The sequence below is a fragment of the Cyanistes caeruleus genome, chromosome 1 (genome assembly GCF_971803275.1).
Source record: "Cyanistes caeruleus chromosome 1, bCyaCae1.hap1.1, whole genome shotgun sequence".
NCBI lineage: Eukaryota > Metazoa > Chordata > Aves > Passeriformes > Paridae > Cyanistes > Cyanistes caeruleus.
This window is the reverse complement of record NC_141701.1, coordinates 140,383,530-140,399,053: the sequence shown is the minus strand read 5'-3', so window position 1 is coordinate 140,399,053 and position 15,524 is coordinate 140,383,530. Positions and strand designations below refer to the sequence as shown.

The window sequence follows — 15,524 nt, the reverse complement described above, 5'->3', positions numbered from 1 at the left end:
ACCACCTGCTATCTAATCCCTTCCATTATTCAGCTTCCTAGTAACAAATTATTACATTCTCACCCCTTATTTGTTTTTATATCACATCAAGCCCGTCTATGCTTAGTCTGGGTTTATACTACAAAACTTTGTGTTGTTTTAGGATTACTGATTTCTGCAGCTGTGAGAGGAAAGGCAGGCCCTCAGCTTCATTAAAATATATATTGAAATATATGTAAGCTAATGTGCAAGAATTTTCTGCCCCTTTAAAAACATACGAGAAAACACATATTAGAAGGGAAACAGTGAAATATGTTACAGGCATGCTATGCAAGGTTAATAAGCTTCCTGTCTCATTTGTGCTGTCTGTAGTCTCACAGCACTTTAATTAGAAACACCAAAAATCCTAAAGATGCCTTGAAGAACACAAATTCAGTTGCTTGGATTTTTTTTTTTTTTTTTTTTTTTTGACATGGGTATGGTCCTGAGAAACATCTGTGTCTCATCAAGAATTTGTCTTCATAAGGAGGTCCTTAGTATGCCCGTAATTGTGGGTTATGACTGTCCAAATTCTGAAGACTGCAAGTGTCAGCAGTTTGTAAAAGCACCACAGCCTCTCAATTTTACAAAGGTCAGTAGGACCCTATTACAGTCAAATGTTCTCTGCAGGCTTCATCATTCAAACCTCTATTATTCTTTGCTCTCTATTCCTTTTCCCTATTCCTTTTCCAAACACCCTGTATGAATAAAAGGATCATCATTTCAGTGGAATGCAGCTACCCCTTGGATGGAAGAAATCAGTTCAGAGCCACTAGCACTATAGTACACAACCATTTCCAGCAGCCAAAATCTGCCCTTGGACACAAGTCAGTGGAAACATGCACATTCAGGGGTAGACTCTGGGCCCAGAAGGTGAAGAAAAGAGTAATAAGAGTAACTAGAGCACCTGAAACTGCCAAAGGGATTTAGGTTGGCAGAATGCATTTAACCCAATTTGGCATGTGATCAGGATACTAGAAGCTACTAGCTCGTTGCTTAAAAGAGCTGGTTCTTTGTTTAATAAAAATGTTTGTGATATTTGCTTTATATATTTTCTGCCAGCTCCAAAATAAAAAGAAAACCCAGTTTCCATAATGTCAGTATGTAAGAGCTCTCACTGTTTTGGCTCACTGCATATCATGACATCAATGAAACTAACAGATGCAGTTTCTCCTTGAGCATTCTCTGCTTACTGGCCCGGCCCTCAGACCTGACATTCCTGTGGAAGTGTTGGTACAATATGGGTAAGATGGAAGAGCAACGTGTAAGGAACAGAGAGGTGCCTCTGATTCTGCCAAGCCCCTGGAGAAGCACACCCTTACAGAAGAGACATCCCAACACTCCAAGCCTGGACAACATATTGTATAGTGACAGAAAAGGACTGGGAATATCCATATCATCAAAACTGCAGCCTTGAGAATTACATATACACTGCCAAAATCCTGTTAGGTTGGATAAAATAAGCTTTTTTGATTAATAATTTCAATATTATACAATAATCAAGCCATATATTAATCCTCCTTTTCATTATTTTGCTTCTCCTCTCTGCAAAGCAGCCGCTATGCTCCTCATTCATTTTAAGTCTGCCATGCCAGTGCATTTACTAGTGTATCTGCTTACAGCTGTGCATAGTCTCACTGATGTCAAAGAAAGATTATAAATAGTAAATATGGAATTGGTTGACCAGGGTCTTCTGAGAATGTCTGGCGTTTGGGTTCTGAAATATTTATAAATGTTCATACCCTCTAATAAGAAGGCTAGACTTTCTAACCTGAACAAACTTTTCCTAGAGCGTGAATATATGTTTCTTTATTCTTCTTTGAAGCAGATTTTTAATTACTTTTTTTTTTTTTTTTGTAATGACTGTATGTTTTCAATTTGAAGAACTATAGAGCCACTTCTAGGAAAGTTATTAAAAGTTATTACAGAAATCATACTTCTTGCCTGCAAGCAGTCTTTCTGCAGCAATCTGTGTCTTTACTGGAAGATAGTCTCTAACAATCTTCAACTTTAAAAGTGATGACAGATTAAGCTGCTAAAGGTGACTCTTAGAGGCAGCTCATCTATTTGACTCTCAAAGAGGTGAAGGAGACCCAGTAATAAAGCCCTGACCTTTCCCAGGATGCTGGGTGCAAGCTTTCCCACTTTTCTCTGTACTTAGAACCAGTGCATCACCAGAAGCAGAACCTCCTTAGTGCATCACCTTTGTGGGTCCCATTTAGAAGAGTTTAGCTCTTCCCATATGCACAACACAGAATTCAGATGACTTGCTCATTTTGTGAAAACACCACATCTATATATAACCTATAGGTTTCCCTGGTAACAGAAAGCAAAATTTAATACCTCCATTTTAAAAGTGAAAGACTCAGTTCATAATTTTATTTTTAAGTTGTTTTATGTGAGGAAATATTTGGCCAGTTTAAATTGGGTTTTTTGAAATGTTCCCCAGAGGAAACTTAAATTTTTGATGGCAAAGAAACTTTATTCCTGAATTTAAAAGAGATCATCCTAAATTGTTTAAGAACCTTAACAGTGTGATATTAGTACTTGATACAGAAATAATAAAACAACTGACACAAAAACACACAGTTGGATAATTGAAAATATGTACACTCTTAACTTCATAGATAAATTCCTAAATCTACAACAACAAATGTTGAAATTTCACTTCTGCTTCCTAAGATATAGTATTTCAACACTAAATCTGTGTTAGAAGCCAGTTCTAAATCTCACATTTTTCTTTACCAAGAACATATCTCAATATCATTGTTCTTTCCCAAGACTTGGCCTTGATATATGCTATTTAAAAAGCAAACAAAGAGCATGAACTTGTTCAGACTCTGGGAATACTTCAGCCTACAGCTCAGCAAAAAACCTTTATCTGAAACCAATGAACTTCTCAGGACCATTGAGAATTGACCAGAGGGGCCAATTAGCTGTTGCAGTCTCACTGATTCTGTGTCAATAATTTATAAATTTAGAGACCAGTCAGGTTTTTGCTGCTGGTTTAAAATTGAAGTGCTGGTTCTTACAAAGTCTGTGCCACTCAACTGAACTCTGTGGATTGGCACATGTATAAACCCACTGAGGCACTAACACAAATAGGTACATCATGTTTTCAAACATATCCTTTCCTTCCAAATCAAAATTTAGTTCACCATTGAAAAAAACATTAATTAGATACCCATGTTTTTCAGAAAGTGAAATAGCTACTTTGTTTCTTTTCTCTTTCCAAACAGTTTGGAAAAAGCACAGTTTTATGTCAAAAACAGGCACCTAAAGAATCTGCTTTCTGCCTCACAGCAGCAACAGCCAACATCTTAAGGCATTTTTGGTCCCCTTCATATCACATACTGTGGCTTTTCTGACTATCTAAGAAATAAATTTATGTCTGATGCCATAGTCTGCCTTTGTGTTGGGTAATTAAGAATGATTGAGAATGTTTTATTGGCTATTGAATATGACTGGTAGGTGACTGTCCATAAAGACAGAAGGTAAGTATCACAGGTACTTTCATGATTCCACTGAATTCCCTTATTTCTACCATTTGCTGAACAAAATGTTAATCCACTTATTTGCCAAAACTGAGGCAGATTACAGTGCATTCTAGGGTGCAAAATCTGCCATTACCTAGCTTGATGGAGTTTACCAACTCATTTGGCAGAGGTCACTCAGGGTATCTAAACCAAAGATATTTAGACTCTGCTGCACAGAAAATTTGCTTTTTGGCTCCAGAGCTTGCTGGGCACATACTGCTGCTCTTTCCAGCTGCTGCAGAAATCTCCAAACTAACTTTTTTGCCAGGGTATGTGTAAAAGCCCATCAGTCTTCCATGCTGATCACTTGAAAACCAATTAAAGTGTATTCATGCATTCCAAGCATTCATCTTACATATGGACTATAATTTTTTTTACTACTATTCAGGATGCTCTACAGTGACAAATTTAACAGAGGTCCACCCTTACATCCATGGATTAATTAAAAAGAAAAAAAAAACAAAAAAAACCCACAACAAAACAAAACAAAAAAAACCCCAACCTGAAGCCTCATATAAGAATTAAGGTAAACAAGTTCCCAGAATATAATTTATTAATATTACATATCTGTGTATCTTAAAAAGACACTGCAGGAAGCAGTTTTCAGGAGGCCTAGGGGGAAGAGTGTGCCCATGGACATGCTGTTGATGGGGTCCAGTATAGTATAACTGTCTTCTGAGAGAGTTTCCATTTAATATCAGCCAAGAAATCTTGGGTACCTTTAAATATGTGAGCCAATAAAAACTGATTTAGTTTGAAAGTACAGTAATCCTCCTCTGAAGCTACTGTATCTGAATATCTCTGGCAGAATGTATCTGGTTATTATGCACAAGTTTAGGATGAGACCTGGCTAAACTAATTTTCATGAGGTGCAAAAATAATGCATTTAGCTCAGTGCACCGCTGAAATCCTGGCATTGCTGACTCCACAAAGATTCAATTCATATTTAGGAGTGAGAAGGTAAATTTACTTTAAAAAAGAATAGTTGGATTTTTTTTAAGAGAGTTTGATGGTTTTAAGGCTATGTCTTTTCCCATCAAAATCAAAAGTTAACTTGGAACCATACAAGAGACTGTAAATTAAATTTAGTGAATACCATTTTATGATCCATCCTCATGCATGTAATTGCCATAGGTAGAAAATACATCTGTGGTGAAGAACTGGAAAATTGGAACATTATGGAGTTTCCACCAGGCTCCCTTGTTAGTGAATCTAAACTAATCTTTAGTGAATTCCTAAGAAAGCATGAAGAGGTTTCTTCTCCTAAAAAAAAATGCTGCACAAGTGAAAATGGAGCCAGAACAGACACTGCCGCTTTGCTTCAAGGATTTAGATATGTTATTTAATTTGATTTCTGCAGAGAAAAAACTAAACAGTGATGGCAGCTGATTCTCTCTGGAGTATCTGGTAATCTATATTAAGTAAACTTAATGCAGAATGCAAAACAAAAGTCTCTGAATGAAAAGTTGCTCCATACTGGTGGTCAGACTGAGTTATCTGGAGAGATTCACAACACATAACACTTGAGTTAAACTATGGCTAAGGTTACCCTCCTGTAAAAGCAGTATAGTGTATCCATACGTGATATGATTTTAAATTAACCAGCCAAAAAACTGCAGCCAGTCAGTTTTGGTAGGACAAAGCTTAGTGAGGCCTAGTGACCTAGGTGTTTATCCAGAGTTTTTGACAGGTTTTTCAGGCTTGTTTAATGCCATGCTACTAACTTCTTTTAACCTTCCTTTGATCAAGCTATGCCATGGAGACTTACAGGTGATTTTTATTATTATATGTCATGAGTAAGGGCTTCAGAAGGACAGAAATGGGATCTACACCACAGAAGATGGAAAGGAGGACAGAGGAGGAAGATCTCCCCTTTTCATCATGTCACCTCAGCCCCTCTCCTGCAGCACAGTGGGACCCTGTGGTGACACCCAAATGACCAGGCCCATGCAGGCAGGACAATCCTCTCTGGTATGAAACCACCAGAATCTAGACAGGGTCACACATCACAGAAGCACTGTGACCCTAATGGTCTACTAGTTATACCATATATGAAGGATAACTGGAGGCTTTAAAGACTGCAGTCAGCAAAACAAACTATACCTAATTAGAGTGCCAGGGGCTGGATGTTTCTAACCCTGATTCCCCATGAAAATCTCTCATGGATTCACAGGGCTTTGTTGTGATTGTATGTCTGTACCACAAAATTGTTGGAGAGATAACTGTTTCAGCATACTCCTTCAAAGACACGAGACCTATAATTTTACACCAAATTGGCTCTAATTGCCAGCAAAAGCACTGCCTGTGCTGAGGCATTCTCTAAGGGCTTGTCTTCACTGCACAGAAACTCAGACCCTCCCACTGTCCACAAAGTAAAACCCTCTGACCTAGGGCTTTAAATATGGACTAATTTATCTGGCTAGGATTACCTGCTGAGAAAACCATTGAGCACTAATGATCTGTCTTTTCCTCTTCCCAGCGCTGAAAAGGAGGCTGGGGAACACGGGGCCAGATTCCAAGTAGAATGGGTAGAATGAAAGAAGTGGAGGGAGTTGTCTACAAAGCCACAGGGAGAAATTAAGATAATGGAGAGAGGCACCAGAATACAAGCTGCTGGTAGAAGCTGCTGAGAGGAAACTATTCTGAGGCACCAAAAGTATATTTGCAGTTTTAAAATAACTTTTCCAAATGCAGGATGAGAAGAACAGCCCACTGGTCAGATCATTAGAAAACCTGGATTCAAGTAGCTGTTCTGTCACAGATTTTTCTGAGGCAGTCGGTTGGTTTCTTTTATGTCTCAGAGACACAAAATGTAGCTACATTGCCTCTTTTCACCCATCTGCAAAATTGGGAAGGACAGTTCTTCACTAGTTCACAGAAAACACCAAAGACTTTAAATTGCTCTAACTTTATGGTAATAGGAGCTGTAGAAGCACCTAACCCAACATGTGGGTTTTTTTCCCTTTCAAATAAGTATAATTTAAGTAAACTGTTTTTTCTTTTCCAATTGATGAATTTCCAAGACCTCCGTGCTCATTAACACTTGCAGAGTGCAAGCTTTAGTCATCAACAGTTTGTTCTAAAGTGTAACTGTAATAATATAAAATTATTTATTAATATAAGGAAATTACAGAAAGTTCTTTTAAATATGGTGTTGTGCACACAAAGCTCAGATTCTGGAAGTAAGAAATTCCTGATGACAGAACATGCTGCTCTTCAGGTCAGCTTCCCAATGCTGCCTTCTCAATATCAGATACCAAGGGTCACTGTCTTCAAGATTTTCTAGAATTATCAAGAATTCTCAAAGAGAAATGAGAATGATTTGACAATGGCATTATTTATGCTCCTAGTCTTCTTGTGTGAGCACAGAAATGTCTCAGTTCCAATGAACAGATAAGAGAATGAGCAAAGGATCTAAGGATTAATGCGATGTTTGCTTTGGAACAGTCTGAAGTGTTGGAGAAATTTGTGCCACAAAGCAGTGCTGTGACTGGGAATATAAAACAATTAAGCACACTTTAGGTTTTGGTTGGGTTGTTTTGATGTAAAAAAAAATTATCATATGCCATCTAGGTCACATAAATCCTGATTTCATGTTTCATTTTCTTAGCTATTTGAACACTCAGTACAAGTCTGGAAAGAGCACTAGTCTAGTTATTATACTTGAACTGTTGTGAAGCATCAGACAGAAACATAGATAAAATAATGGAAGAGGTATTTATTTCTCTGGAAAACCATCTAGACATATGAGTCAGTTTATTTATCAAGAGAGAATAAAACATTACTTTCTGGGATGGAATGAAAAATAATTGCTAATGGAGTAATATGTTAACGTGTTTCTTAAATGGGGATCCATATTAGGGTTCGCTGAGCATGCAGAACAGAGAGAACAGAATTTCCTGTTTGGGTTTTGCTTGCAGCTATTGGTGCCAGCCAATTTCCAATAGTCCGTGGCTGTGTGTTGTTTGACTTAAAGGAGACCTGGATCAGGCCCTAGGCAGCTAAATTAATGGGGTACATCAGCAGTCAGTTTTGCTCTTGTGCTGTTGGAAAATGGATTATGTTACTTAACTTTAACAGCTCTGAAGTAGTTTGACAGCCTCAGATGAAAATGAACATAAATGTGGAGACAGAAGTATGAAGTGGAAACAGGATTTCTGCTTTCTTTGTGCTACTGATTGTTTCTATCAGGCAGTTGGTGACACATTATGCCACTCTAAACCACTATTTATCTTTCCATGACTATGAAAATTATAATCCTTAAGGTAATTTATTTATAATAAAACATTAATTAATGTTTCTTTCTTCTAGATGACCTTATTCTCCAATTAGCATTTCTATATTATAGATGCCTACAAGAAAAATGTGAATAAATGAAAAAAAGTCAGAATTTTCACCTGGTTTTCACTCCTATACTAAAATGAGACAAGGAAACAGCAGAAGTCTGATAAAATTTATTTCACTTTTCAAAAAACCCTCAACTGATTTCCAGTCAAAATGAACTTCTGTATAGCTAAAAGGGCAGGAGTTTTAGCACAGCCAAGTGTAGAAGAAACAACCTTCCTGGCATTTCTCATTCTGTACATGTTGACATTAGACAAGAAGACACATCATCCCAGATATCCATAGGTTGGAGACCAGATTAGTTACTGAGGCAGCTGATGCTTCATGCTATGGAATGAAATTCTGTGCTCCCTGGGACTACATTTCTTCAGCCAGGTATGGATGAGTTTCCTCAGTTTTAGCTTCAAGTGCACCTAAAGCATTGCAAGTGCTAGCTGGGAACACAAGGTTCTTCTCCTCAAGATATAAAAAAGGCAAACTCCCGTGTGCACTCTTAGCCAAGGTGGTGGGACCCTGTTCTTCCTCCCATGATTAACCCTGAAACAAGATATTATGACCATACCTCACTCATTCTTCTTTCACTTGGATTCCTCGACTTACAGTTTCACAGATGACTCAGAAATGTGGGATCAGATTTTTACGGGTAATTTGCCGATATTAATCACACTTAGTTTACGATCAGGATCTGTCTGTGCTACAGCACAGAACTAAACTTCAGACCCTGAGATCCAGACCAGCCTGGACAGGATGGACCAGTGGGCAAGGCAATTGCACAAGGTTAAACAAGGAGAAGTGATGGGTCCTACACTACGACAACCCCAGGCAGGGGGAAGAGTGACCGGAAAACTGCCAGTAGAGAAGTTCCTGGGTGTGCTGGTCAACAGCCAGCTGAACGTAAGTCAGAGTGTGCCCAGGTGGCCAAAATGTTCAGTGGCATCCTGGCTTGTACCAGCAGGACCTGGCTTGTGGTCAGCAGGACCAGGGCAGTGATGGTCCCCCTGTACTTGGCACTGGTGAGGCCATACCCTAAGTCTTATGTCCAGTTTTGGGCTCTCCTGAGATGCTGGAGTGTGTCCAGAGAAGGTCAGTGAAGTTGGTGAAGAGTCTCAAACATAAATCCTATGAGGCATGGCCAAGGGAAGTCGTTTAGCCTGGAAAAAAGGAGGCTGATGAGAGACACTGTCATTCTGTACAACTTCTTGAAAGGAGGTTGCAGAAAGGTGAGGCAGGCAAGTAGTGATAGGACAAGAGAAGATGGCCTCAAGTTATGTCAGGAAAGGTTCAGGTTGGATATTAGGAAAAGAAATTTTGCTAAAAGGTGGCTAGGTATTGTAACAGGCTTCCCAGGGAAGTGGGTGGGTCACTGTTTCTAGAAGTTAAAACAAGTCAAACTTGTCAAAAGACAAGTAGACATGTCACTTCTTGATATGGCTTTGTTGACATGATGGTATTTGAACAAAGCTTGGTGATCTTAGAGGTCTATGAGGTGTATTGGATTTGTCTAAGTGTAGAATTATAAAATATATTTCCACCTGATCTTAAGCCATATAGTCTATCTATGTATGCTCTGAATATTTTTATTAGCATAGAAGTTAAAATAAACAATTATTAAAAAATATCCCAGATTATTTTTAGCTTTATACCATGCTACAAATTTTATTTTAAACAACCTGTGGATTATTATGGATCACTAGACATTTAGCTTTAAAGGCTGTATTCATACAAAGTAAATTCTAAGGGTTATTTTATACAATAATTATAAGGAATTTTGAAAAAAAAATAAAGAAAAATCCTTCTCATGAACATTTTCCCTTTCCATTTCTCCCTGCTTCACCCACTGGATTGCAGAGGAGATTACCCCCTTTACAGAAAAAAATCATATGTCAACTTACCTCACCTACAGGGCCTTCAGGCAAAATGCATCACTTTTTTGGGACTGTCAAGTATTGAATAAATCAGAGATAAGCGGGTTAAAATGTCAGCACCCACTGGGACCAAAATAAACCTACCATATTTTTTCATCCAAGTGAAATCCTATCTGCAGTGCCACCAGCACTTCATTCATTCATTCAGGAAGACAACTTAAAATTCTTAATGATATTTTTTTTTTTTTAATTAAAAAAAAAAAGAAAAAAAAAGAAAAAAAAAATCCACAAAAATAGTTCGTTTTTTCCCCCTCTCATTGTAATAAGCCTGTGAAAGTCATCTTGTGCAAAAGGTCAGATAAGTGTGATGTGAAAGATGGTGCTAAAAGGCTTTCAAACTTTGTTTATTAATAGATATAACCTTTTCACCTCTGCTACATCTGTCACCGCTAGGTTAAATATAATTTATCTTATTGGTCACCTGACTTCTTGTTATGAGTACAAGGAAATGCCACAAAAAAACACTGAACAGTCACAAATCCATTATAAAAAAATGCAAGAGAAGAATTGCCTGAGCCCTTCTTATAAAACATAACCTAACATGGAGTAACTAAAGGCACGGAGGGTAGCCCCTGGCTTTAAAAGCATTCACTAGGCCATTGATCATTGAAGACAACATGCAGTGACCTCACACAAACACAATGTAAACTCCCAAACTCATTGATGGCATTCCTAGCACTCTGTCTGAATTTATATTGCCTCTCTGTAAACTGTTTGACATAAGTAGTGAAAGATGGAAACAGAAAAGGGCCTCCTCAATATGATGAGCATACCACAAAATGCAGCTGGATGCAAGAGAATTAACTTGTAGCTTACTTTGATGTTCAAAGAAGTCTGAGGCCAAGATGTGTGTTAATGGAATTTTCATCAGATTCTTGGAAGCATATTTTTCCTTCTGGATAGTCCAAAAGTATGCTAGAGCATAAAGACTACCTGTGTCTATTTTGAGTAGAAAAAGGAAAGAAACTGAAAAAAATATTCTGTGTTATTATCCATTTTTCAGAAAGAATGCTATGGCTATGTAAGTCAAATCATGCACTCAGAAAGGCATGAGGGTGTATATATGTGTTCTCCCTCCCTCCCTCCCTCCCTGTTTCCTTTGAGAAAAGGAAACACCAAGTATGTGCAAGTCCAGGATCCTCAGTATTTTTACACTTAACTTTCACTAAGTGTGCAGCAAGCACTAAATTAATGTATCTGCTTTATACTCTAAAATTATATAAATTAATTGCAAAACAAATGTCAAAATGTGAATACACAGAACTAGAACAGGAAGCTGATGAAAGCAGTAGAATTATATCAGTTAGCATATTAATTGTTTAGACATTTGCAGGTTTTTTAAAAAAATTGTTTTAGTGTGTTTCATATTTACAATATTAAAGCTCAGATTATTGTGGATGGAAAGCTCAAGGACTTCTGTTGGGTTTTTTTGTTTGTTTGTTTTTTTAAGAAGAGTGCTGCAAATTTTGTAGAGAATTTATTATTGATATTAAATATTGTGCTCCTGGAATGAGTAAGTGGACAGGAAGCAGATGCTATTGGAAAGTTCTTCCTTCTGTTTTTAAGCCATCCATAACAGCAATAGGTAAATTCTTTCCCTGTACTCAAAAGAAGGAATAAATCAAAGACAAATAACTACAATAAATACAGAGAAGAATATTTACAAGGGCATACAGTGACATGACAAGGGAGAGTGGTTGTTGCAGATTAGAAATTAGAAAAATAATCTTTACTCTGAGGGTGGTGAGGCACCGGAACAGGTTGCCCAGAGAAGTTATGGTTGCTGCATCCCTGGAAGTGTTCAAGGCCAGGCTGGATGGGTCTTGGAATAGTCTGGTGAAGGGAGATTCCATCCATGACAGGTTGTTGGAACCAGATGATCTTTAAGGTCCTTTCCAACCCAGGCCAGTCTGTGATACTCTGGTTCTAAGATAACAATTCTATGAATGAAGTTGTACCTGAATGTGAGCACGTTTTCATCCTGCTTCTGAAATGTCATTGTACCTTTCTTAGGAGCTGACTGCAAAGCTGCCCTAGAAGTCACTGCTAATCAGCTGTGAGACCCTACTAATTGATTATTGCTAGCATGGAATGCTATCACTGTGCACACTACAAGGACATCTCAAGACTTTGCACAGTTCCAACTGAAGTGTCAAAATAGAGCCAAACAACAAAACGTATCACTGCCTTCCTTGCAGTAAAAATTTAGAAAACCAGAAGCATGTCATAGCTTACAGGTTTTCAGCAAAGTTACTGCCTTCATGAGAAAATACTAAGTTTTGTATTTCCATTTACTACAGAAAACCACAGGTATAAGAAACTGTAAGAAACACATCTGGCAAGCACAGTCATATCTATCTATGAGAACTGCTACAAGGGCAAGTATATATAGATTTTTGACTTCTAATTTGTGGGCATGCAGGACACAGTCCAAATCCCTCTTGCAGTTTTCATATTGTTGTTGTCTCCCTTTTCACCTGTCACCTGAGAGCTCAGTCTAAAGCCTGAAGTTGATAGGAGTGGCTGTTAATGGACCTGGAGTAACCCATGCACTCCAGAGTGTGATGCCTTGCTTGCTCCATGCAGCCACTGGCTTTGCCCTGAAGTGGAGCATCCCTTGTGCTACACTGGTGGTTCAGCAGCTCATTCTGAAGCATTTTTGATGCTTGAATGTGAAGGTTTTCCCTCTAGTTGGACCCAGGCTTATATAAACAAGTAATTTTTTTTTCCCCCTGTAGTAGTCTAATATGATTCAAGTAGGGCAACTAATCATTTTAACCTATTAGCTTAGGTTTAGTAGTTTAGTAACCAAAGAGTTACAATGAGAATCTGGGCAGGTAAAACCCCTCTGGTTTAAATTTCAGTCCCTTGTCTCCTGCTGGAATTTCACCCACCCACTGCTTCTAGAACTTCTTTTCTTTTAGAGGGACAGAGGATTTTATCCTCTTCCAAATATCAACCTTTTGGTTAATCTATCTGGTCTATTAAAACTACATTTTCACTGTCTGTATCTCACATTTTCCACTCATCCTAGGAGTTCTAGTCTTTACACATTGTTAGCTGTGAATTGCAAATGGCTAGAACTTCTCATTGGGCTAGCTCAGCTCCTTTAGCCATTTCCTTCTTTTGATTTCTATAAATCTATGAGTGCATTTTTTCCCACTTGAGGAAGAAAAAAAGAGAGAGGCTGAAACAAAAGAACCAAACATTCATTATAATTGCATTTTCTTCCATTCACTGCAGCCTACCGTGTGAGTAGGTCTTGTCTGCAATTGTCATACAAAGAGCCTTTGGAAACATAATAGAAATTATTTCAAAATTGCTTTGGGACAGAACATTTTCTCTGAAACAGTTGTCAAGAGTCAGGTTTCAAGCATAACAAGATTCTCAGTCATGAGATTGATGGTGATTAATTGCATCACCAAAACTGGTTGGCCCTCTCAGAGACCTGACTGGGCACTCAGAGTCTTCTTGGGAGGTGCTTAACTGTGATGAATCATCTGAAGGCACCAGCTACTGCCTGTGTAGTGAATCATAGCCCGAATGCACTGCTCTAGTTCTGCTGGAGTAACACACCTTCCCTAGGTTGCCTTCCTGAGCCCACCTCCTGGTGCTGTTCCCACTCCTAGAGAAATCACATCTGGTGTGGTGCTCTGCTCAGTTCTCGCCTTGGCTGGACTGCTTGGCTTGATGCACAGTGACAGAATGGCTGGGCTTGTAAGGGACCTCAGGATGCCGTCTGCTCGACCCTGATGCAGAATCAGGAGCAGTTAGTTCCCCAGGACCATGTCCAGACAACTTCTGAAAATCTCCAAGGATGGAGACTACACAACCTTCTCTCTGGGCAATCTGTGCCAGTGCTCATTCATCCTCAAAATGAAAAAGTGTTTCCCGATGTCCAGAGGGCACCTTCCATGTGTCTGTTTGTGCCCATTCGCTTTTGTCCAGGCTCTGGGCATCACTGTGCAAGGCCTGGCACTATTCTGTTTGCACCCTGCCTTCAGATGTTTTGTCATATTAATAAGATTCCTCCTCTTTGCCGTCCCTTCTTTCTTCACAGCAGAAATGCCACAGTCTCCAACCATCCTTGCTGCCTTTGGCATTGTTCTCCAGAATCCCCAGGCCTCTCCAGAACTGGACACTGCTCGAGGAAGTTCCCTTTACCTGGGGACAATTCCGCGTGCAATGAAACCACGGTCCCCCTGCTCTCACTCTGGCAGAGACATCTTCGCTGTCTCTTGTGAAACGTGGGATCCCCACCCGGACCCCCAGATCTCACCCCCCGCCCCGGCCGGGCCCAGCTGCGGGACTGCGCCCGCCGCCCTTGAACTTCCCCGGCTCCGCTTCTCCCGCGATCCCTGCGCACGGAGGGATGGGATGGATGGGATGGGGATGGATGGGATGGGATGGGGATGGATGGGATGGGGATGGAGGGATGGGATGGGGATGGCAGCGCCTCCTACACCCCGCTGGGAACGGCGTCAAAACAAAGCTGCGTTGGCCGGGAATCGAACCCGGGTCAACTGCTTGGAAGGCAGCTATGCTCACCACTATACCACCAACGCCGCGGTGATGGAACCTCCCTGCTCGCCTTCCTCCTTCCTCCCTCCCCCTCTCCTCTGTTCTCTCACCTGCAGCATTCACTGCCTGCCCTCTCAGAGCTACTGAGGGAGGCGTTCCAGTTTTCCCCACGGCTGCCAAGGCTACTAGAAAATTAGAAGATTGTTTGCTTGCTTGTTTATAAAGACTGAAAAAACCCCAAGGTATTGTTCAGTGAAATGTTCCCAGTGTCCTGACTGGTTTAAAATAAATTCCAGATAGAAGGACTAAAACCTTCTGAAAGTGGACTGTGGATAATAGAACAATTGGAAAAAAAGGCTGGCTGACAGCGCACATCTGATGAAATAAGCATCCTCTTTGTTATTAAAAGAAATAGTCTTTCCAGCATTAATGTTGAAGATGAGATTTATATCTCATGTCTAAAAAATTAGGTGGAAAAAGTTATATTATCCTTTCCATCAACTGCTACTTTTGTCTTCTCAGTACCACCCAAAGAAACATAATATTACAGCTGAAAATAAACTAAATAAAATTGCAAAAGGTTGATATTTGAAAGGTTATCTGAAACACAGCCCTGAAGTGCTGAATCCCAAACTTGAGTACATTTTTGTGACATAATGTGTAGTGAAAAGTTTTCTGCTACAGTGGATAGAGCCAACAAACTATTTTAGAACAAAATCTAAAAAAACTCACATTGTGTGAGGATATCCTATGAATAACCCAGGGCATTCTAGGGCATCCATGATTTTACTTCTGAGAATGTCCTGTTTACAAACAGATGTTGCTCTTAACATGCAGGAATCTCAGCAAGTTTGTGGTGGAAACTATCCTGTGCTAGCAGAGAGGTCCTAAGCAGAGAGACCTTCACGTCTCTTTCATTCTCAAATCCTCTGTCTTCAGCTTCCTGCAGAGGTAATCAGAAAAGCTGTAAGAGCTAATATTGCTCAGACATCCATCAATCCTGACCCTTTCTGTCACTTGACATCTGAGTAATGACTTGGTTCATAGCAGCTCCCCCAGGCCTGTGCATATTCTGACCATTTTACAAGTGTTGGTATAGATGAAATTTTTGGCAACCTTAAATGAAGGTCTGTCATACACAGCTACACAGTAGTAAAGATATCAAGTCTTCTCTCATTTT

The 15,524-nt window shown here is 39.5% G+C and overlaps 1 non-coding gene across 1 annotated transcript; it reads right to left on the bottom strand.

Annotated features, from left to right (window-relative positions):
• Positions 1–14,316: 14,316 nt before the first annotated feature.
• TRNAG-UCC (transfer RNA glycine (anticodon UCC)) lies at positions 14,317–14,388 on the bottom strand. Its single transcript has one exon. It is a non-coding gene; the product is annotated as a tRNA-Gly (tRNA).
• Positions 14,389–15,524: the final 1,136 nt, after the last annotated feature.